This window comes from Rhinolophus sinicus, linkage group LG02 (genome assembly GCF_036562045.2).
Source record: "Rhinolophus sinicus isolate RSC01 linkage group LG02, ASM3656204v1, whole genome shotgun sequence".
NCBI lineage: Eukaryota > Metazoa > Chordata > Mammalia > Chiroptera > Rhinolophidae > Rhinolophus > Rhinolophus sinicus.
In genome coordinates, this window is record NC_133752.1 from 6,418,484 (window position 1) to 6,444,117 (window position 25,634).

The 25,634-nt window shown below is 39.4% G+C and overlaps 1 long non-coding RNA gene across 1 annotated transcript; it reads left to right on the forward strand.

The window, feature by feature from the left end:
• The first annotated feature begins 481 nt into the window (after positions 1 to 481).
• On the forward strand, positions 482 to 25,344 carry LOC141569181 (uncharacterized). Its single transcript, XR_012492634.1, has 4 exons — positions 482 to 557; positions 9,522 to 9,572; positions 16,593 to 16,706; positions 22,580 to 25,344. It is a non-coding gene; the product is annotated as an uncharacterized LOC141569181 (long non-coding RNA).
• Positions 25,345 to 25,634: the final 290 nt, after the last annotated feature.

Here is a 25,634-nt window from a genome sequence, read left to right on the forward strand (position 1 = left end):
CCCGTGGGGGAGGGCAGAGGGCATGGGCTTTGTTTCACTTACCCTGCTCCTGACCTCAGCCTGGCATATCCTGAGTGCTCTTTCAATGCTTGGCAAATGATTTTGCGGGAAAGACCTAACATTCCCCCAAGGGACTAAGGAACTAGGTGGTGGGTATTTTAGTTGAACTGGAGCATTCAATGCCCTGGAATATTAAAGGGCCATTTCCTGACCCCTGATATGCTCCATTCTCTAGAGCCCTTGAAACTTCTTTAAGAAAGCCATTTGGGACAGGATCAGTTCAGACAGCTATGTAAAACTGATATGCCTAAAAGGGTCACAGAGAGGAAGGAATGTCAGAAGAATTAGAGTGAAGAATAGGGATGGGGTGTGTGTGTGTGTGTGTGTGTGTGTGTGTGTGTGTGTGTGTGTGGAGGGGCAGCATAGAATAATGAATGGCATCATTAATGTGGTTTTTTAATTGAAAATACATGACTATTACAGCACAGTGATTCTCAAGAAAGAAATGGCTAAATCCATCCACAAGAAAATGGCACCTTGCTCAGAAAATTTTACAGGTAAGTTCCAGTAAATAATCAAGGTAAGAGTTAAAGAGAGGTGATGAATAAAAATTATATCGCAATCTCACTGATGAACATAGATGTAAGAATTTTCAACAAGATATCAGCAAATTTATTCCAGTGATATATGAACGAAATCAAAACTGATTTGGGTACATTCCCGGAATGCTGATATGGCTTAAAATTAGAAAATATTTTAAAATAATTCACCTCATTAATTCATTAAAGGGGATGCATCATAAAAATCCCTTCAACAGATTCAGGAAAAATGTTCACTAACTTAAATAAATGAAAAGTACACTAATAAAAAACATAAGACTTTGAGAAAAAAATTATATATAGGTAAGTATTTTAATAATTCAGATTTCAGAAAGAGAATACTTTACCCATGATACAGATACACAAATGAGAAGGTAATGAAGTCTATATCAAAGACACCATAAAAAAATGAAAATAAGGATATAGCCATTTCTTTGTAATACATATTGCCAACAAAAGACTAGGATTCGCAATTTATAAAAATTCTGGGCTATAGCTCTGTCTTAGCACCTGGCACATGAGTGTAAACATTTCCTTATCATCCCCCCTTTTAGGAGATGGTGAGCAACTTGACATGAACTGGTTCTGGGTTATTTTTGCATTCCCAACACCTAGCACAGTTCCTGGCACATATTGTCGCACAGCCAATGGTGACTAAATAATTAGAAGGAGTGCCTCTGTGGGAAAACAATCTACTAACCCCCAGCACGTGCAGTCCACCATGATGGACCCCTTTCATTCAGTGGCTTAGAAATCATCAACTATCACACCACTCAGGGCTTTAGACTGAAACAACACAAATGGCCTTAGTCCTTTTGGGTAGGTGGCTATAACAGAATACCATAATTTGGAAGGCGTATACATGTGCCTCTCACAGTCCTGGAGGCTGGAAAGTCCACGAGCTAGGTACCAGCAGATCTGGTACTGGTGAGGATTCTCTTCCTAGTGTGCAGATGGCTGTCTTTTGGTTGTAGCCTCACCTGGCTGAGAGTAATTGAGAGACAGAGAGACATAGGGAGAGCTCTCTGGCATCTGTACTTACAAAGGCGCTAATCCTGTTATGAGAGCTCTACCCTCATGACCTAATCTCCTCCCAAAGGTCACCCCTCCTAATACCATCCCACTGGCAGGTAGGGTTTCAACATATGAACTGTGGGGAAGGGAGACATGCAGTCCATAACACAAACCAACTAGAGCTACTTTAAGCAGAAAACAGTATTTACTGAAAAGACAGAGAGAGATTCATCGATTTTTCAGGAAGACTGGAGAACCAGACACAGAAAATGGTAGAAATGAAGGGCGGAGCATCAGCCAGACCACAGTGCAGGTAGGGTTATAGAACTAGTCTAGGGGGACCTGTGAGACCCCCACTGTGTGGTGAGCTACCCTTGGCTATTTGACAGTCCTGCTCAGCCCACTGCCCACCAGAAAATGAAAATCTTCACTCCCATTGCTAACACCAGATTTCTGGGCTGGTGAGTGAGTTGCAGACCTTTACACTCATTTACCTGGGAGTTTGGAAAGTGAAATCTGAGCCCCTATTAACTTATAATGACAGGTGGGGATTATGTATGCATAGCCAAGAGGTTTACGTTTTGAGCAACCAATTAAATGCCAGATGCCCACTACACAGCCCTTCATCTTTTGACCATGAAAACCTTATTTTGCTTCTAATCAGTTCAGAGATGAGAAAGGGGTCCTCAGAATCCTCTTCAAAATCCAACCTCTGCAACAACTGGCTGAAAGCCTGGAGGTTTTCTACATGGGACGGCTCCCCACAGGGAGCATTAGGAAAAGTGTGAGAGCTTTAAATAAAAATTCTAGAATTTGACAGTGGGAGGAAGAGAAGTGAAAGGACACTCCATGTAGCGAAGAATTGTCCCCATTCATCTGTGTGTACAGTCCTGAGGAATATAAGACCTCACCATCCATGGGTGGGGGGGGCAGCTGTCACTTTATGGTAAGTGCCATGTTCCACATCGAGACCCAGAGCCAGGCTAGCCGGGCTGCTGGGGGATTTCAGAAACAGAAGTTGTTCTCTGCCCTGGGGAAGAAGGGACAGAGCATTGATCTGAAAATATCCCCACCATACAGGAGAATGTGGGCCTGGCATCTCGTCTGTTGCACTTAAATTTCTCCTGGAAATAGGGGACCCTCTGAGAGTGGCCAGGCCTCAGGCTGTAGACCTAAGAAGGCTCCAGACTCCCTAGTACTTAACCTACCCCCTTGTGTTAGGGGAAATTTCACCTTCATCTGAACTCATTAATGTGTTAATTTCAGTTTCTTTTTGATGCTATTTCCTGTGTGTGTGTGTGTGTGTGTGTGTGTGTGTGTGTACATAATATTCTCTAGATATTATGTAGCTAGAAAGATTTTATTTAATACAGCTCTTTTACATGCTGGGTTGATATGTATTTTTTAGTGTTTAAAATAGGAACCAATTTTAGTGACCATATTATTTGCTCTGAATACACACACACACACACACACACACACACACACACACATATATTTTTTGTTGTATATAAAGCATACAAATAAACCCTCCTGAATATGTATGATCCTTAATCTTAACACTTAAGTGTTTCCATCATATTGTGTATGGAATTATAAAGGGACTAAAATTCTTAGTTATAACTCCCAGCACTCTTTTTCCTATAGAAGTAATAAACAAGTCATAGCAATAATAACCACTGTCTACACAGTGCTCAATGGTTTAGAGAACATGCATCTTACACAAGTTGGAGCCGTGATGTGAGTCCAGGTCTGGCGTCTTTCAATCCTTCGCTCATCCCTGCGTGCCAACTGTTCCTACTGAATGTTGTTTTGAAAACCTAGTACCTCTTTCCTATGGCGACAATCCAGTCTTTCCTTCCTATTCAGGCCAATAGACCAAGAATGTTTGTCTGTTATTCATTGAGTATCTTTAAACTTGAGGGAGAGAAAACACAATGCAAGGACCCCGTAAGTAGATCAGAAAAGGTGGTTCCTTCCTTCCTGTTTACACACCTACACATGTTGCAGGACAGGCATCTACGGTGAAATGAGGACACTTAATTTGAAACAACACAGATTACAGGTATAAAACCTTCAAAGGGCAGCAGGGGACACATTAGTGTGTGTACTTAGTGTTCTCTGTTGTTTGATGATTCCCTGAGCTGGTGCAACTTGAATAATACACAGAAGAAAGATGCTGGAAGAAAACAATAGTTACATCGATCTAACTTTCAGTAAAAGGATTGTCGCACTGCTTAAAGCAAAGACTGTAGTGTGTAATGGACATAAAGTTCAGATGTAGTGCTAATGAAAGTGACAGCTAGTTGTGGCTCTTCCATATCCAAGAAGGCGTATCTGGAATCTCCTAATCCTTAGATCTGGTCTAATTCACATCACCAGTGGGGCTGTGTCTGCAATGGGTTTATCGTATATTTAAGTGCCGACCTGATTTACAGAATTTTATGTGTAAAATATTAGCATGAAAAAAATGAAGATCAATCATATGCTAGATCTCGTCACTCTGGGAGTCGCCATGTTTGTTGGAGTCAACATTTGAGTAGCTACTAACAATTTTATGTATAAAACAATTTTGATTCATTTGATCCTAAAATTATATATATATATATGCATACATATTAAAAACTATTATTATTATTATTATTATTATTATCACTGAAGTGAATGTTAACACAAGGAAGGGTGACAGTGAATTGACATGCCTAATACAGCTCAGTTTGTAAGCAGCAGAGCTGTGATTCAACCCCACCTCTAACATCACAGCCTGAGTTCTTCAGAATTACTGATGTGGCCTGTTTTTCACCTTATCAAGATTTAATCACAATATATGGCAACCTATCATGACCTTTCTTGTCTGTTTTCCTTCTCACCCTAAATATTCTTCCAGGAATGCAGAACCCCTCCCTGTGTCACATCCTCCAGTAACCTTAGTCACCCTGTCCTGTGCCAATGACTGAATTTGTTCTACTTACAGTGCTGCTGTATGTGGCGGGCAAATAATGTCCATCTTTGTGTCTGGATAATATTGCTGTTGTTTATTTTCCCCAGATCTCTCAGTGCCATCTCTATTATGTACAAATTTGGAGGAAGAAAAAAAAAAGGCAAGAGTTTTCCTCTAAGTGTGACATAAAATTCAATTCTTAGTTTTTAGTGTGTGATAATCATGCAATAAATCTTATTTTTTAAAATGTTCTCATCTTTTAAAAGGAAGATTTTGGCCCAAACAAATCATAAATACTATTCCTGGGAAATGTAGGAACAAGGTATTCAGTCATATAAATCTTTTCCAAATTTATGGAGAAAGAAGTTAAGTTGTGGAATTTTCTCAATTTTGAGACTTTCTCCTTTAATGTCTTTCTAATAAGGTTAGCTCCAGTGAAGAATCAACAAAAAGTAAACTGAGTGCACATGGAGTGAGTAAGCAGACATCAACAAAAACAAAATAAAAAATAGTAGAAACTTCACTGAAAAGATTCCCCCTTCCCCTCTCGTAACCACTAAACCATTGTCTGTGTCTATGAGTTTTTGTTTGTCTTCTTCCTTTGTTGCTTCCAGTTTCATATCACACATATGAGTGAGGGAGGGTGGTAGAAGAGGGTAAAGAGGGCCAAATACAGAGGGTGCCAACAAATGTAGACACATTTAAGAAAGGAAAAAAACGGTTAAAATTGTAATACTCAATATATACTGATAACAGAAGAAGAATACAAGTCACGTTTGACTTCTGCAATTACAAGAGGTGCTCAAAGTGGTTACCATAAATGTCCAGATACTTCTGATCACACTGAACTACTGCTTGAGCAACGTTGACCAAAGTGTCCACTTGTACCCATTTTTTGGCACCCCCGGTATATGGTGATGGAAGTAGAACTGACTCTGGGTGGTGCGCACACAAATATATATATGATGTATTATACAACTGTACACTTGAAACCTATGCAATTTTACTAACCATTGTCACCCCAAAAGATTTAATAAAAAAGAAAAGATTCCTCCAACTCCTTTCTCCTTAGAGCCTATTATAACAATATGACTTTTGTATTGTATTTGTGTATTTTCTGATAATAAATACTTTCTTTTTATATGATGAATTTAAATATATGAAAAGTCCATTATAGCACATAATTCTACGGGGACCCTGATTTCCAGTGGCGTTGTCTCACAGATGAGTTTGTGATCCATTGAATGAGATATTAGAGATTTCCCATGTCAATAGTGGTTCATGGTATGCAATGTGCTTTTTGAAATCAGGACTGTCCTAGCAAATCAGTCAGATACGATACTTCCCAGATGCACAAATTGAAAAAAATAAATAATCAGATACCTAGAAGATTTTTAGCATGACAAAACCTGAGAGGAGGTTAAGGGGCCCCTAAAGAATATTTGTTCTTTTTTGCAAATGGTGGGGTGCCGAAGCAGCTACATGTTGCTAGCTGCATTGTAAATACTTATACAAATGGGACCTCTCAACCTTCTGTTCAGGGGTAACCTACTGAGTCTGTGTTCTGTGCCAGACACTGTGTAATTCACAGCACTAATTTCGGTGGCTTCTGTGGTCTAGTGTAGTGTATGAATGTGCAGCAAACATCCAGGTACATTACAGAGTTCAAGTGCTGCGATATTAGCACCTGTTACACCATCCTGTGCAAGTGTGGAAGAAAAGGTGATGGGGAATCATTAAGCTCGAAAGCCCTAAGGGGCGTGAGGGAGACAGAGAAGTTGGGGAAGGTGGAATAGTGAAGACTGGAAGCTGAGAAACCAGATAAAGACTATTGTAATAAGTAAAATATGATAAAGATCTGGACAGAATCAATGGAAGTGGGCTTGAAAAAGTGGCAGATTTTAATGAGTTTTAGATGCATCACATTTTCTGCCAGATAAAAATATGGAGCAATTAATGGGAAAGTGTATTTTGGTATAACTTCCTAAGTAAGGAAGAGATATTTAAAAGAGGGAGGAATTTGTGGGAAGGAAAAGCTGGGCTTGAGACAATCGATTCAAGGTGCCTGGGGGACATATACAGGTAGCCTTAATTGGTCAGAAATGACTCTCCAGTAAGAGACCAGTGATGGGAGGGCTGTAGGACTTAATTCCTCCGTTTGTCCCCCTCTTCCACTTTCTTCCCAAGTTATGCCTTTCTTGTATCAGCCATGTTACTGAGACACCATAAATTCTCCCTCTCCCATCACACACCAAGCTATGCTGCTTGGAAATGAAATAAGGTCTGAAGTTGAAGCTTAAGAAGGTGGCTGTGGCCATATCGTGCTGGTCTGAAGGGTTGGCCTAGCAGAATTTTTAACAGCACCTACCCTCTTTCTCTTTCAAATAAAGTCCTGGGTTGGTCATCTGTGCCGTTTTCATTGTCAGCATCACCATCGTCATCTTAGTGATACTGAGAATTTTCACTTTGTGTAGTTTCTAATACAGTGGCGCCTCAGTTTTCGAACATCTCCATTGACGGACATTTTGGTTTATGAATGCCATAAACCCGGAAGTAAATGCTTCGTTTTCAAACACGCCTCGAAAGTCAAACATGTCACGCGACTCCTGCTAAGTGCAAGATCCTGAGGCCTAGCTGTCGCCTGTTTTTGAACGTTTCAGAACTCATGGCTTACGTTCAAAAACCAAGGTACCACTGTAGTTTAAAAGCATTTCCACATGTTTTATCTATTTTGATCCTTACGGTAACCCTGTGGGGCAGGTGGTGCAAAATGTGCCCCCATTATCAAATCGAGAATCTGAGGTTTTGCTGGTGGCACAGCCACATGTATGTTTGCTATGGAAGCAGGGCTTGAAACCGTATTTTTGAGTGAACAGTTGTGGGCTTTTTCTCACTATATAATATTACTTTTTTTAACTTGATGATTGCATGACTTTTTGACTTTATGATCTAATGGGGTGAAAATCCAAAAACCTAAAAGCAGTGGGAGATTATGTGACCATGCCAGGCAATTATTAGCTGGAACTTTTTAAGAGACCCACCCTTGGTTCACAAATTCACATTTCTATGGCCAGATGTTTCCTCTTGCTTACCATGCCCTCTTCCTCTTTATTGGCCTGAAGGCTGAAGTCAGCAACTTTTCTTCACCCCTCCTGTCGGGGTAGGGCAACAGGAAATTGAAGGAAAAAGAAATCCTCAAAGAGCCAGCATATTTGAAAGGAAATCCTACGAGAGGAAACAAACTTTTTAGCAAGGAAGCAGAATTTTGACTTGGCACTGAAAGGTATTACACATATCTTTGTTTCTTTCCTAGTTCACGGAACATAACTACTGACATTCCTTCATTTAATTTTCACTTCATAAGTTAGGAGGTACTGACAAGTATGAGAGAACCTGGTTCTCATATTACTTCTTCAGATTCTGAACTGCAAACTTTCCCCATGTCAACATTGTTTTCCCTAAGATGAAATTATGTTCCCAAATGCATGTGAAATGGTACCTTTTCAGATGTGCATCTTGCTTGCCCTGAGAAGTCTGTTTCTTCTCATGTTGATCTGGGAAAAATAGGAGGCCAAGAGCTACCTGACCTAGAACATACCAATACTTCTCACTGAGTCTCAGTTTCCAGTGCTCAGCTATCTTGCTGTGTTAGGCTTTTCTGGCCATTTATTCACTTTGCAACTACTCAACCCTGCCTTGATTCCTCAAAAATGACCATTGAATTGACTAGATTTAAGTGAATGAGTGTAGTTGTGTTTTAATAAAACTTTATTTATAAAAAGAGGTATCAGGCTGGATTCGGTCCATGAACCATAGTTTATCAACCCTTTTACAGGGGAAAATATGTACTTCATAAGGTTGTTCTAAGAATCGTATTGAGTAAGATGTGTAAAGTGCTTGGCAGAGGATTTGATGTTAAAAATGACAGCTAATTTCTTTCCTCTTCCTTCTCCACTCACACCAATTCTCTTATCGGGAGGCCCTTACAAAATGGAATACTGTAAGCTGATATTTCATATCGTATCTGTAGCAAACATTTTTTTTTAATTTTTTAATTTTATTTTTTTTAGTTTTAGTATTTTGGGAGAAAAATGTGGGGAACTGAAGACACTGAGTTATTAATCTAACAAATTTATGAACACATCTGAGCTCTGTTCAATGTCCTTTCCCCCATGCTTATTTCTTTTAACAATGTTATTTAACAGCAACCCTTTTAGTGAAATTCACAACAGACAAATAAAGAAGTATGTGCTTTGTGTCAAAGATACAGGCAGCAGCTGTGGGTCTTTGTTTAAACAATGGTAATAATGAGGAATCAGCCTCACGGGCATTTATTATTTTAAGCTTGACCTCTTGTGCCTGCATTTCATGTGCTTCTTTGCCCACCTCCCAGAGCAGTCACTAGACTTGCCCCTTCATTTCTCTGAATCAGTGTATTGTTCTTCAGAGCTTGTCCTCTTTGACCTCAGTTTTTCAATTACTTTTTAATGCTTTTACATATTTCATTTGTGTTTTTCCCCCAAGTACCTTCAGGGTACTAATGCAAAAGACAAATAACCGCAATGAACTAAAATATAGTAAGTTGGAATAAAAACACCAAGTTCGAAGTCAAATGATCCCATTTGAAGGTCTGATTGTTCATGGATTATTTAAGTGACCTTGAAAAACCACTTCATCTGGAAGCATCCCAGGCTTCTCACCTGTGAATCTGGATACAAATTGTGATTCTTCCTACTTCCCTAGATTTCCTGTGTGAATAAAATGGACAATAGCTATAAAAACAAGATATCATGAAATTGCTGGTAACTTGTTTCTCGATTATAAAACTATTGGTAAAATCACAATAGTAGTTGTAAATGAAATGGCACTTATTTGGGCCAGCAAATATACTAGAAATTGTTCGTATATTAACTTACTAATCTTTATAATAAATGTCTGAGGCAATTACTTTTCTTCCCATTTTACAGATGAAAACAGTAGGAAGCTCAGTGGTGAGGTGATATGACCAAGTCTCATAGGTAAGCGGATGAGCTGGGGTTGAAACTCTGGAATATTGGACTCTAAAGTTCCTCCTCTTGGCTTAAAATAAACACAAAAGTTTATATCCTCCTTGTCAAACCGGAGAAGGCCAAGGGCTTCTACTCAAACTATACTTTAAAAATTCAAATCATGCTGTAAAAGAAATAAATAAAACACATTTTCCCCTTTTTGTCATATTTTCAATTCTAAAAAAAATTAAAAATGTACATATAAAGATAATTTACAAAGGAATGTTTTCTAGGATCATTAGGACATGATGAAGGCCACAATTTCTAAATTTGACTTTGTCAGGAATGGTTAGATCAAACAACAAAATAATAAGTAAGAATATTAAAAATATAAATATTAAAATACAAGTGCTAGACCTAATATTGACAAAGTGGGAAAGAGAAATATATATTTTTTTCACACAAAGAATAAAGCATATTTGTTCTTTAAGCATATTTATAAATTTTGGTCACACGCATCACTGTGAAATAGGCCTCTTTTATGTTCTAAAAATAAAAATCCCATGGATCATGTCCTCTAAGCATAATGAAACTGAAATAGAAATTAAAAAAGCAAATTGAAATGTATTATTTAAAAATCTAATGAGATAAAGACAAAATGACAATGCAAACTGCAAAATACATTGATCAGAATTACAATGAAAACACAGCATATTAAAATTTGCAATGTGAAATTAAAATGGTGTGAAGGAATAGGTATGTGTCCTTAAGTATACAGGAAGAAGAAAGAGCAGGGCGAGAGGGAGGGGGGAGGAGGAGGAGGAAGAGGAGAGGAGAAGGAGAGGAAGAGGAAGAGGAAGAGGAAGAAGAGGAAGAGGAAGAGGAAGAAGAGGAAGAGGAAGAGGAAGAAGAGGAAGAGGAAGAGGAAGAAGAGGAAGAGGAGGAAGAGGAAGAGGAAGAGGAAGAAGAGGAAGAGGAAGAGGAAGAAGAGGAAGAGGAAGAGGAAGAGATGGATGAGGAAGAAGGAGAAGGAGAATTAGAAGAATTAGAAGAAGAAGAAGAAAGAGAAGGGGGAGAGATAGGATTCAGAGCCCCTCCTGAGTACAGAAGGACAGTCTTTCCGCAGCCACAGGAGACAATGGGAAAGGGTGCAGAGCATGGTGGTCCCATTTTATGTTTGGTGACCGGTCGGTGACGGTGCTTCCTAGAGTTCCAGGAGTTGAACTGGCCTTATTTCTGGGCACACTGCTGATAGTTCCACGAAAGCCTTGCTTGGGTGGGAGAGGAGTTAAAGAAAAAGAACGTGGCATTCAGAGAGGTTAACTGGCTTTCTCAAAAGCACGTGCCTCTTCTGACGGTTGGTGTTTAAACCTAGATCTTCAGAGCTCCCTGTGAATTTTTACGTACTTTAATGGTTCTCTCAAACACAAGAAATACTTAAGTGAAAATATACATGTCTACATCATTTCGATAAGGCACCCATTTAAAAAAAATATGTGTGCAAGTATCCCGTACACGCAGATAATCGAAGTAAGTGCTCTTCATTTTCTTTGAACAACGTGCATAGTTTTCTGTCTTCTTCACTTGACTCATTGTAGAGACACTCATAGAAATATTAGAAGTTGAACTGAAACCCAGAAGGAAACTGAAATGGGAACAAAACTAAATGAATATATGTTAGCCTTTAAGATGCCTTCATGAGAAACGAGCTTTTCTGACCCTTGAATTGCTTACGGAGTTATACTTACGGCTGCAGTAGGAGACCAGGGTGCTGAGTTACAGGGAAAGCCACCGAAGGACATGAGAAAACTTTGAATTACTGGTAAAGTTTTTAAAAAGTGCAGAGTTTGATCATGCATTTCCTCTTGCCTCCCCTGTTCGTCTTAAAATCTTCCTTCTTCTGTAAAGTGAAGGCACGTTATAACCACTGTCCTATAAGGATCCTCTTATTATCCAAACAATCTGTCTCTTCAGTCTCAAGACCAAGGCCTGAATGTTTGAGGAAACATGACAAAAGAAAGATTTTGGTTAGTGTAGGACTCCTTTTATATTTCCTAAGGGTTTAATTTAGTGCATTTTTCGCATTGAAAAACTGGAAGGAGGGTATATTGATTTGCCCACACCCCCTCTCCCTTTTTATCTGTTTGAGAAGTAAATAAAGATGTTTACATAGACAGAAAAGACAGGTAAAAGGGCACCAGGGAGACTGCAATGGACTGAGTTTAGGCAAATGTTGGTTTGGGGCCCAACTGGTTTGCCAAATCCTTGTTACTAAAGTCCGTTCATGTGCCTGGCACTTCACAAAGCCAAAATCTAAAATGTCAGAGTTTGGAGCAAGAAAAGGTTTATTGACTGAGAGGCTCCAGCTGAGAAGATGGAAGACGTAGAAACGCCTCAAATCCATCTAGCTCCTTGGATTGCGTTAGGTGTTTTTGTTATGGCAAACCCAAAGGGGTCTGCTTGCCTGCGTGCGCCCAGGCCAAAAGAAAGCACGAGCAGGAATTTGCAGCAAAGAAAGTAACGGTTTATTTAAGGAGCTGTCGCCAAGTCCTTAGACACAGGTGAGCTAGTGTTCTCAGAAACCTGGCTCCCTGATGGCCTCTCCCTGATGGCTGGGTTACATAAGGGGAAAATCATGAACCATGGTCGCTGTGGGAGCTGGGGCTGGGGGACTCCACGGATTGGCTGGGGCTAAGGCAGGGAGCAGTTGGTCATGGCTTCAGGTCCTGGCGTCAGCCATGACATTGTTTGGTCAGGTTTCCAGGGGATGTGGTCCTTGGGGTTGTTCTGCTGCCATGAGTCTAGAGCTGAAACATAACTGAGGCCGAGGTGTCAGCTTTGTTGTACTGAATCCTTACTCATTGTTTGAGGTTTTGTTATTATATCCTAGTCATGGTTGATAGACCTGAAGCTTTATTCTTAAATGACTTCAGTGTTGACCAGAAGCTAATGTCCTAAGGGTTTAACGATTGAAAGGGGCGGACATACAGTATATGTATAGGCAGGAAGATCTGGGGAAAGAATGCAAGTGAGTGATAGCTTTATCTGGCTACACAGAGCTAGCATGGGTTAAAGCAGAGTGCATGCTACAGAAATGAAGTCCATGTACCTTTGGAGCACCAAAAGGAACGGGAGGGGCAGGTAGGGTAATTTCTGTGGTTCCAGTTCCTTGAAAAATCTCAGTATGCAGATTTGGAGACGTCATGGGATGAACACATGTCCCCAGGGCTGGTCTTGATCCTCCTTCTTTTCTGCAAAGCAACCCTGTTCTTTTTCCTCTTTACTTTCTTCTACGAGGAAGAGCAAAGGCATAATGTTAAGGTGGTATCTATAGTTTCTCTAAGATTGTTAGAGAAACAGACAGATCACAGGTTGTTGATTCAAGACCCTGTTGCAAATGTATTGAGTCTTGTGCTTAGGATCTTGGAGTTCCAAGCAACTTGGAGTTACAACAGAACAAACAGATTATAGAAGCTATGGTTCAGCTAGTGTTAAGGGTGGGTGGGGGAGCAATTAAAGGAGAGGTCTCGTCTGTAGGGGCGCAGTTACAGTCTAAGCCAGCCATAAATAAACTCGTGCATTCAGGACAGAAAGAACCCATAAGCACAGCGCTGGTTAGGATCCCATACCTTTATAAACTTCTCTCTGTCTATAAGTGTTTCTGGGTTGGTGAGGCCACTCTCACTTAGGCCCCAGGGGTCTTCCCTGTACTGGTTGGTGAGCTATTAATATAAGCGTTTTAGAATTAGACTGAGCATAATCAGAAAGGGGGCTGCCAAAAGGGGACTCTGCCAACCAGTGAATTTGGTACCATTCTGAAAAGCAGGTGTTCTGAACACTTATTTAAAAAAAAAAAAAAAAATGGCACTTCTGAAGGTGGCAAAACTAAAAGAACTGGTGAAACTCACCAGGTTTGGTAACAGTTAAGGGGAACACTTTCCAAAATGGGCTGAGTGTGTGATGTCCGAGTTCCAGACTCGATCAAGAAAAAATAAAGCTTAAGCCAACATATTCTAAAACTGTACATAATCCAGGATATGGCATAGCCCTTGAACTTAAAATAAAAGTCCTGGTTGGTCCTGCTATCTTGAGAGGCAAACTCTCAGGTTACTGTGCCAGCATCTGATTTATTTATGGGTTGTTTTCTCATCAGTAGGTCTGCAAAACAAGGTCCACTCAATGAATTTGCCCAGCAATAAAAATACAATTATGACCTATCTGGCATCACATACCTATATTATGCTAACATACATTACAAACATGCAAGTCATAGGTAACATAGTACATGATTACTCTGTGTGTATAAAATCACAGTGTCTTCAGATTTCTTCTTTCCTTTGATAGCAGCGTCCACTTCTTACTCACGGTATTGTCAAGAGCTGGGGACTTTGTGTGATCCCTAGTAGTAGCTCGGGAATGTCATTCTCCTTCTGTATCTCCACCTCTCCTACATGCTACATAATTGATTTGAAAATGAGCATCATGGATTCAAAGGAGGACCGACTTACTTTAAACACAGAAAAGTAATCCTAGCACAGCACTTGACAGGATGGCTTGTCAGCAATAATTCTTTTCTATACCACTCTCAGCCTGTCCCTGGCAGCTCTGTTGTCTGAGGATATTCAGAGTTCTTAATTTTAATTTCTGGACCTTGTAAATCCTCATTCCACTTCAATTTTTGATGACTTGTAAAAAACCTTTTGCTTTCTAGACCTGTCTAAATATTTTCTGTTGTAATGGTATCATCTGCAAACTACATTGTAAATGTTGAACTCTTCCATCCGTCACGGGCATGCGTTGCTGGGCACAAATTCTCACTCATTAAGCAAGTCATTGTGCTGCTAGACTTGCGTTACACTTAACATTTGTTCTGGGTCCTTCAGACACAGCTCAACTTAATATGTTAAATTTCAAATAAGCTCCCACCCTCTTAGAGGACGAATACTATTCAAATATGCATGAGGAGGTCTGGAAGGGGAGATCTGGACGGTTACAAAAATGCATATTTTAGAACAGACATCCTATTTTTGCAGTTGGTGCAGATTTCCTGGAATGGATACATATTGTGAAAAGAGATCAGCAGTTTTTGTTGATAATGTCCTTGTGAAAATTTGGCATCTGCATATTTTTCTAGTTAAAGAAATAATCCTAGAGGGCTGATTTACTCTAATGGCATACATATCATTTGGCTTCAGAAAAACAGAAAATAGAGCTAAGGTCCATTTCCTATGTACGGGATGCAATGTACAGCATTTAGTTGCAATGTTCAGTGAAGTTTAAAAAATCCAACAGTTGTAAAGCAAGGACATTGTCGCCAGGGCTCTTTTCAATGAATGGTAATTTGAATGGAATTACAAATGATATCCATATGAATTTTCTGTCAACATTCAGAAAAACACTCAGCCTTGCCTTTCTCTTCTAAAACACTTGTCCGGTCTCCTTTGTATTCTATTATTGCCTAAACCAAACCCTTTTGCAATTATTTGTTTACAAATCTTTCTCTCCCACTAGAAAGATGTTGAGGCCAGCAAATAATGCCACATTTTTTTCTCTATCCCCAGGACCTAGTCTAATGGCTCTCAAGCATTATGTGAATAATATGTATGTGTTGAATTAATTGCATTGCTTTGTCTTTCCTAAAGCTCAAATACCAATTCTACTCTATATTTTTTTCTGTGCAGGTTTCAAAGCATTTCGCTTCAGTAACCGCAAAGACAGCATTTGATTATGTAGCATGCATTGTACTTTAACTCTTTTGTTAATTACTCAAGTGATTATCTATTCATTAGTTCATTTATTAATTAATGGAATAATCAGATATTCCAAAGTTTTAATTTTTAGGGCTAGGTGATGATGCATCTGACATATCATTATTAATCCCCCAATCCTAGTCCAGTGCTAAGTACTACACTAGTCGTGTGAATTTGGGCAAGTTACTCAATACCCCTTTGCCTCAGTTTCCACTGTTGTTAAATGGAAATACAGCGGCATATTGTATTTGTAGTCATGGTAAAATGAGCTTTATAGGTAAAGTGTAGCCACAGAATAAGTACAATATAACTGTTTGCTGTTGTTATGTTAGTTTACCAATAAATTTATGCCAACATGCCTGAGATCACACACTTCTTGACTGGGGAGAGAAAGTACTCTCACAGTAGTAATTTAAAGAATATTTTCTGTTTTCCAAAGTTCATCAAAGGGAATTTTTCTTTTACAATCAGAAAATAATTCAAGAGATAAAAAGAAAACTGTATAAATCAGGGTGATGTATGTAAACAATTATGAGTAATGAGTGAATGAATGAATGAATGAATGAATGAATGAGTGAAGCAAGTTACGTATCTTGCTTAAATGTGTTAGGTGATGAGTGCACTGAAAGTAGTATTTGAAGAAACCTAGAGGGTTTTGGGAGACGTTTTAGGCAACTGGAATAGCAAACATGGAGGCTGTGAAGTAGAATCTTGGCAGCATGGCTGCCCTGCAGGAAGTGTCAATAAATACCGTGTTTCCCCCAAAAGAAGACCGGGTCTTACATTAAGGTTTTCTCCAAAAGATGCATTAGGACTTATGTTCAGGGGATGTCATCCTGAAAAATCATGCTAGGGCTTATTTTCCAGGCAGGTCTTATTTTCGGGGAAACACGGGTATTACTGTATTTTTCTCAAAATATATTACTATCTGTTTTGAATTAAATTCAGTGGTCTCCAAACTTTCACTGATCTTGCTTAATTATTAAATTTAGATCATTCATGCTAAAACATTTTATTAAGTATTTCTTTACTTTTTTATAATTTATACACATAGACTATTATACCAATATATTATGTACGGCCTAAAACAACAGCAAAGCAGGACAGAAATAAAAATGTTGAGAAAATAAATATATAAATGGGAATTCTAATATTTTCTTTTACACTCAATAATATGCTCTTATATAGTCTAAATGTAAAGCTCTCTGGATGTAGTTAAATATTATACTTCACCACCTTTATACTTTTCCATCTTTTCATTTCTAAAAACTATCTTTAGACATTTTACTTTCTTTTTCAGGATTAGTCATCAGAAGTAGAGTAACTGAAATTTTACTAGAGACTTCCCGGGATAAAATTTGCTTCTCCATCCTTACTTCGCTTCCCTGAAACATCAGACACACCACTGTATCGAGTAAGTGCACCTTAAAATCAGAATTTGTGAATTAGACTATTGATATATCAAACATTCCTTCTGCTTTTTGAAACCCCAGGTGCATGAGCACCGTAGGTAAATGGTACAGAAGGAACTTGTTTTTCATTTATAATCAAGTGAAATAGGATTAGACACAAAGTGATATTTTTCTAGCCAGATTACTTGATGGCAGGTATCTTGAACTTTCATGTTTCAGGAAGAGGGACAAAATATGAAGGTGTCAACTTTCAACGAAGGTCACCTTTTGAATTAGTAATGAAATCCAGATGTGTGCGTTACTGGTCCGTGTATTAGCTCCCTAAAATAGAAGACTGTATTTATTAGAAGACACGGTCTGCAGAAAGTCACAAGAATTTAAAGAAGTAACTTCATGGTTTCTTTTTTCCAAAAAAAAAAAAAGGAAAGAAAAGAAAAAAAACCTTGCAAAATATTGTCAGAGAAGAAAATGAGAGAACCCCAAGAAGAGACATCCCCAGCACCCTTCTGGGGAGAAATGAGTGGACCCCAGGAGAGCATTTCTGAGTAGACACACTTGTCATGCATGTCATAACTGAGTCACAACCATAAATCCATTCCCCAAAATGGTCTTAATTCATTTTATCAAATCGAGGGTAATTCACACAACAAGTGAAATGTGCGTCACGTCTATACACTCAAGATTCGCATGAAAAGACCAGAAACATCTTTCCTTTTCAAGATTGACAGATAGAAAGGAAAAGGCTCACAACTTCCTATTGCTGAACCTAGTGGCAGTCAGGTTTCATGCCAATTTCTTTATCCGTCAAAGGAAATTTGAGGGTAAAGTATTATTGTACGCCTTTGAGATGAAAAAGCGAAGGCCAAAAAGTTATGTACATAATGCTTAATGACTTGCCTTTTAATTTAACATTTTTTAATTTAAAACCTCAGTTCTTTCTGAGAATAATTTTTAAAAACTGCACAATCAATTCTCCCATTTGGGTTTTTCAGATGAAGTATGCCTCCCAAATTTAAAATCGTCACTACCAAACATTTAATTATGATTTGCTGTAGAACCAGCTCAAAATCAGAAGATGAACATAACATTTTGCTAAATAAATCACATTTCGGGTCCCCTAGACTTTCACCAGTACCCAGTAATAATGTTCATCAGAGTAACCCAGTGACATAATGAGATGTGATTCTCCTTCCCATTTGTTCATTTCCTACTGCTCTGTGACATCAAAGGACATTCAGGATGTAGCCAAAGCACACTCCCTCCCTTTGCCCCAGTCTTGTTTTACACATGGACGTCTGCTGCTGGCCCTGGTTTGCGCTGTCTGCTCTTTGCAGACCTCCGATCAGCTTCAGACCAGCTCCAGGCTCCCTCTCTCAGTTTAACTGCCCATAGAAGGAAACAGGGGTGAGTAAAAAGAATTTCTTTTCCCCAAATGAGTTGGAGTACAAGATGAAGACGTCCTATAAATTGGACACACAGGAACTCAATTTGGGGAAGCAGAACATTCTGGTTACATGACATGAACAAAATACCCAACATATATCAAGTCCTTTGCAGGAGTTACCCTACTTAATTGTCAGAACACTCTTTAAGATCAGATCGATAGATCTCTCCCGCCACCTCAAATATTTTTGCCTTCATGTGTCTCCTTGGCCACTTGACTCCTGGTTCCATCCGGTTACTACTTAGGCACAAAGTCTATGAGCTTTAATGTGATTTTCATGGACTCAGCCCACTCCTGGTGCTGCCTGCCCCTCCCCTGTTGTCACTGAGGCGTGACAGGCTTTTCTCTGCGCCCCCACATGTGCAGTCCAGAGGTTCACGTGAGTTTACCCCCTGTGGAATTAATTGGACCAGTGGGAAACTGGAGCCTATCAGGAATTCCTTCTTCTATGGATAATGTCTTCTAGCTCTTTTCATATGAGACACTTGTTCTAAGAAAGGGCAGTTCATTTGCCGCTGGGAAAATGGCCTCATGAAGGAGCCATCCGCTGAGTTTGACAAGTAGTGACCAGCTTGAGACCACTCCCTCCTGCCCCTCCTCAATCTCTCTTGATTTCACTCTGTGTCGCAGATCTCAGGTGCTTTTCTGAAATAGTTGCTATCAGCTTTTGCTTCAAGTTTTGATTCCTGAGTACCATAATCTAAGACAAATATGGAAAATAATGCTCAGAAAATTAAGTAACATTCTGGGAATTAGAAAGAAAAAGTAGTAAAATTGAGATTTTTATTTTTGTTTTTTAAATTCTAGGACTATTTCATTCAAATATTACAACTCTTCCTGCTGTACCACAGTCTCATGACTTTCAGAAAGTACAACTTTTCTAAATCCTTTAAATTTGAGATTCTTAAATTTTAGCTGAGCTTCCTGTCTGAGGTATTTCCTAATACACCACAGGGCATAACACAATTTTGAAGTTCTCTGCATCCCCTTCATACAGCTGGGCCCGGAGCGTAGCCCTTTGAATCTTTGGGGGACAAAGCACAAGTAGGTTGTCATCATAACCTTAGTATCAAAGGAGGGTTGGATCCCTTTGGTAAGTGCTGGGTGTTTACTGCTGAGCATTAAGACATTCTGCCCTCATCGCCAGAACCTTATTAACGTTACATTCTTGTCAGCCTGCCAAGTCATAAGCAGCTTATATACGGGAGGGGGGCCAATGCTTCCAAATCTGAACCAAATCTGCTACTTAAAGTGACGGAATGTGGTAATGACATTTCTCAATAAAATGTTCTACCCAGCAGTGATACGATGTCCTAGATAATAAGCTTAGGCAATCACCTGAAACCTGGTGAGTCATTTTATAGAGAATAAGAGGAAAAACAAAACAAACCTTAGGTTATTGAAAAGAGAAACAGATAAAATGATAGGTGTATGACTTTGGGTCTTGCAAACCTGACCAAGCCCCTCTCTGCTCTAGTGTCAGGTCAGGCCAAGAGGCTACAAACAGATAATTTCAAAGTTCTCATATGTTCTGTTCTCACTGTGAAAAGTAGCCACTCCAAAGTCAAGTGGAGCTGTCGTCCATAAATAACATTAATTGCATCAGATTTGTGATTATACTCGTATGTGTGCCTCTGTGTGTATAACCATACAACTGATGACACACATATAACGTTTTGAAATAGAATGGCTCTCAATTGCTAATCAAGTGATTGCTCTGCCAGCAATTCACCTTTTGATTTGGGGCAAGCAACATGACTGAGTTACTGCCCCATGCCTAAACAGACACACATACACACACACACACACACACACACATACTCACACACACACACACACACACACAATGGGAAAAATGTAGCGGTACATTCTTTCGTACTCTGCATATAATTGATATTCTTTCAGTTGCAAGTGACAGAAACAATTCAGCTGGATTAATCAAAGAATTGGTACATAGATCCCAGGGAAGTTTGTATTGTGGCTGTGTTTTCTCCTAGCTCTACACTTTTCTCCGAGCTGAGGCTCTTAACTCACCTGTTGCAGGTTTAAATTCTCTACGTGATAGAGAAATGTGGTCAAACGCTGCCCCAGTTTCCCACCTCCCTGAACCCTGGGACTGTTAGGATGCCCCAGGATGGACTTGAATTGACTCGAGATGTGTGGACAATGTTCCGTGATAGTCTAGACCAGCATGGAACTACAGGTGTCCAGTTATAGCAAAAACAATGGTATGAAGTCACACAAATCAGCCATTAACCCAGCATAACATGGTTTTATGATCCCTTATACTTCAAGTAGTGAGCCATTTTGCTTGATCCAATATACAAATCTAGCTGCATCACGTACAAATAAGAGATCTGCTAAGGTGTCTTGAAGGATTATCTTCTCCCATTCTTCAACATGAATCTCTGCTTTAACCATTGTAAATTATTTCTAACTTCCTTGTGTCTCATACTTTCTCAGCTGTTTATCTTTGTACCTCCTTCTTCTTAAAACTGGGAGTATGCTATCCTGTAGCCTTTCCACCCACATCTCCAGACTTCCTCCACAAAACAACAACAACAACAACAAAAATTAGCTAAAACAAATAAATTAAAAAGAAAAGCAAAATAATAGCTGGTACATCTCTCTGGTTAATTGTTTTCCTCAATACTGGAACAGGGAATTACCTTCTAAGCTCCCACAGTACCCTCAGATTCTTTCTATGATTGCATTTATCACATCACACAGCGTACTTTCTTCCTTGACCCTACCAGATTGTCGCATAAATAATAGATATTTTCACTTAACATGGCAGAACTCAAACTTGAAATATTTTATTCAGAAAGGAAAAATGTTGGAAGGATGCCAGGAACTCCAGAACTACCAGAGATCTCTCTGTGTATCTCTGGTCTCTGCTGAGTTTGCATGTCTGTTTCACGCTCTCCTTTTCCAGACACGCTGGGATGTGGGATGACTGCTAACCCCAAAGCCACGTGCAATGTAGCTATTGCTATTTGATTTTCTGTCCTTGGCTCCACTTGGAAAATCCCTGAGAGATCTTTCGGGACAGATGATCAGATGCCCACCCTGTGCTGGTGAATATGGCCTGTGGGGTTTGTATCATACAGAAAGATATGGCTGTGGAGAAGGCTACACCATGTATTTTAAAAAGTAGCTGGCACAGAATATCCACCCAGTGTATGTAAATGGACTCAAAAGGGACATTATCACACTGATGCTATCTAGAACTTAAACACTGAAAAAAGATTCCATTTCCGGCTCATCTAATTGTTCCCAAGTGGTAGAAACTTTGGTTCCCTTCTCCTTCAGAGAATTCTTAGGAATAATTGACTTTTCCAGACTTCGGCTCCTTGAACTTTTCATCTGTTTAAAAAAAGATATTTATGCTATGGGTATATGGGTTAAAGGCCCACTTTCAGGTTAATAGCCCGAAGCTTTCTTATGGGTTAATACTATAATTATTAAACTTTTTTTCCTAAAGCTGTATTATTTATTTATTTTTTTTTTCTGATAATTTTCTCCACAGCCAAAAAAGTGTTTAAGAAATTGAAGGCCATCTTGGAATGGAAACACAACTGTAACTGCAGGGCAAAAAAACTAATTCTTGTCATAATATTCATGAGTGGTTATTAATAACGAGGATTTGCAATGCTTTCATCTAAATTATCTTGGCCATGAAATTAAACTACACAGATGACTTTCCATTAACAGTAAGATACCATGAATACAAGACTAAGTTTATAATAATTAGAACAGGTTTCAAATTTTTGCCCTGCACTCAACTTGTCACATTTTCTTTTACTTATTGAACCTCTGTGACACCATGTTCTCATTCATGCAATGTGGGTTTTATTTTATTTTTTACAGTGAAGGTTTTAATACCTTTCCTGTGTGAGTCAAAGGAATAATGTGAGAACAACATATATTTTCTTTTGTCTTGATGTATCCATAGACATAGTGTCAGGCCTCTCATGCTAAAAGAATGCTTTTTTCTCATCCTCAGGCAATCATGCTCCAAAATACCTTTAAAAAAGGAGCTAAGACAAGACATGTGGTTGCACTAAGATGTGCTCTATTTGCATATCAAGCACATTGTTGTAACTTAGAGTGGGAGTTAGAGATAAAAATATAGCCAAGTATTTGCATCATCGCTCTACAAACTCTACTCATAATTAAGAAATTGTCAGTTCTTCCTATCAAAGCAAGTTTCTGAGGGGGCTAAAGGAGAGTTGAAGGCATGGCTGAAGCCTCCAGAGCCTTCCCCAGGCCACCACATACCGCACATACCCCGGCAGCCACCGCTCCACGTTTCTGGGCCCCAGGCCAACAGAACTTCTCGAGAGAGTTGCTACGTTTCCGATTCTCATATTATTCTCATGTCAGAACAGTGTTGCCTTTTCTAACTATAGCATCTTCTTACCTTACCAGGTACATTAAACAGCTAACTTTTGAAATGGACCTGGAAAACCAGGTAAAATGTATCCTGGAAAAGAACTGGGAGAGGCCAAACCAGAGAGTGCCATTCGTGAAGGTCAGACCACAGAACCTGGATGTTTCTGACAGAATACAGAATAAGGCAGAAGTGGGTGTGGCATACATTAATTCCCTAACTCAATATATAGAGGGTGCCAAAAAAATGTATATGCATTTTAAGAGAGTAAAAAATTGTTTGACTTCTGCAATTACAAGCAGTGCTCAAAGCGGTTACCAGCAGTGTTCAGACACTGAAAAGGCAGAGCCAGGATCTGAGCCCAGGTTGTCTGGCTTCAGAGTCTATAGTCTTATGACTTGCAATTACAAATATGATGCTAAAATGATGCTTCTCATATGTGAAAAACAAAACAAAAAGAATCAAGGCGTAAATATGCTAGGGGACTCATTGGAAGCTACTATAGTACGTACAGAAACCTAGACTAGAGTCCAGAAGCCTGCAGGTCTAGTGGTCTTTGCTACACACAGAGGGTGTTGTCAGTATTATGATATACAGAAAGATTGGGGAGATACGCTTGATTGAATTAAGATAAATATGTTCACACTGCAAGAGGTGACAGTGTTGCTTTGTTTTGCACTGGTCAGACCAGCAGAGAGAGATACAAGGTTTTGTTTTGCTTGTTTCACTCACAAACTACATCCCTCGGGGCCTGTGGTTCATGTGTTCCAAGGTACAAAGAGTTTCTTGTTGCTTCGGATGAGTTTGGACTCCGGCAGAAAGGCACTGATTGATGAGGATGGCTGGGGTACTTCCAGGTTCTTTTCCTAAGTGTGGTGCATGAGCTGTCTGTCACAAAGACGTCTTCCTGGGGACAGGCTTTACTTACCTCCTCCGGGACTTGATCTACAGTGAAATGTGTAGAGGGGAAGGGAACATCAAGGAAACGGACTCAGGATTTATTTCTCACTGAAAGGCAGCTTGAGGTGATGTCACACATAGAAATTAAATGAATTCAGTTCCATTCCCAACGTTGTTTCAATTGAGCCTGACACATAGGGACAATTGGTGCTGACTCAGAGCTATTTCCAGATGGGAAGAGCACATCCCACACAATCCTGGCCTAATTCCACTCCAGTCTCTCTCCTCACTGCCCCATCAATAAGGGACATCATTCCAGACGACAAGGCTCCACTCAGTTTTGAACCTTTTCTTACCCTGAAAGACACTGACATTCCTCATACCTTTTATATATGCAGACTGGTGCCAAAGAAAAAAGTTATCAAAAATGAACGAGGTAATGATTACATGGAAGCAAAATCTCACTTTTCTTAATGACAAATCACAGATTGGCGGATATAGCTCATTTGTCCTGGCAGGTAGGTTCTCTGGGATTGGTCCTCTCCCCACATTAGAAAGACTTATGCTTCCATCTACGGGTATCATCAGACCCTTGGAACAGAAAACTGTAAAATGTGTAACATAAAGGAACAGAAGAGAACTCAGATTCCTCCAAAAGGAATTGTGCCAAGTATGTACAGTTTATTATTTCCCAGATCACTCCCAGATTATCCATTAACTGCTCCATGACATAGTGAGTAATAGAGCACAGAGCAGCTAGGATAGTTTGACTAACTGATCTGACTCCACAAGGAAAGGAACAGGAGGAATGGGGAGAAATAGTTCCCTCCCACCTCCCTCCACATTGTGTCCTCTTAGCATTGCATTCTCCCTGCCCAGGGAGGAGAGCAAATCTTTAGCAAGTCCATTCTTCCCCCACTCATGTGAAGCCCGTCCCCCACTGCTGACACTGCTCCTTTGTGGACCCTTCAGGAGTATCTGTGAACACTACCGACGCCCCTAACATAACTCCCCCCCACCAAAGACTCTAAAATGGGTCAGAGAAGCACATTAATTAAATCAACTCCAAGGCTGAAAATTTAATCTCTCGTTGATTTTCCAGTCCACATTTTTCTACCCAAAAACATTGCTCAACATAGCCTGTTGTGTAATCTGTTTTCAGCTTGATTGATAACCTAATTATATTCCAATAACAAAATGTCAATGGAGAGATGGTCCAAATTTGAATATAAACACTGTGCTACTATAACGTTGCTGGGGAATTATTAAAATAAGGAGATTCAATTTTTTTCAAGTTAAAGTCCAAATGCATTACATTTCCATAGAATTGGGTCCGAAATCATTTTTTTTTTCTTATGCTTTTGAGTTAAAATTCCAAAGATTAAAAAGTACTCCTCATTTTTGCGTGTTGGTTTGTTTGTTTTGTTTTGTTTTCCATTCAGGCTCAGTTGGTAGGATTTTCAACACGTGGGTGGAGACAGTGTTCTTTCAGAATTTGAAGACTGGGTCCTTGCTAATCAGAAGGAATGTATTTTCTCCTTGATGACCTTAGACTTGTATTTGTTTAACACTGAGTCTCTAATGTTCTTCACTATTTTAAAGATTCCTCACTATTTTATGTCCCTTACTTGTTACGAGGAAAAACAAGATTATCACAGCACTGGCATCATATCCACAGAATTGGAAAAAACAAGGAGTTACCTCAGACAAAATGGTTTCCAAGTCAATCCTTTGTGTTGCCAAAGACCACAGCAGAGAATTATTATCATCCTGAACGAAGATGGCTTTCTTGGTTGGGACCTTACTGGAACACATGGCACTAGATGCCAATTTTCTCATATCTAATACTTGGAATTTAAACTCTGTTGGAAAACTCTCTCAGCAATAGGCTGATTTTGGCACTATTTACTATATTAATAAAATCCACTTATGAAAACTGCCTGGTAGGCCACAGTGGTATTTTTTCTTGTTTTCCTATGTCTGTATTGAGCCTCAAAATTCAGGCGAAAGTGCTTAATTGAATGGAGTGTCTACAAAGCAGCATGGAATCCACCATACTCTTTTATGAGAAGGCATTTCAGTCCTGTCAGACTAAGGCTGTTTCTCTTTCATTTATCTTTGGAATTCTTAAGACTTACAAAGTCTTACTTCTTAGAGAGGATTTCCTCCCTTATAAGTAATTCTGCAACCCAG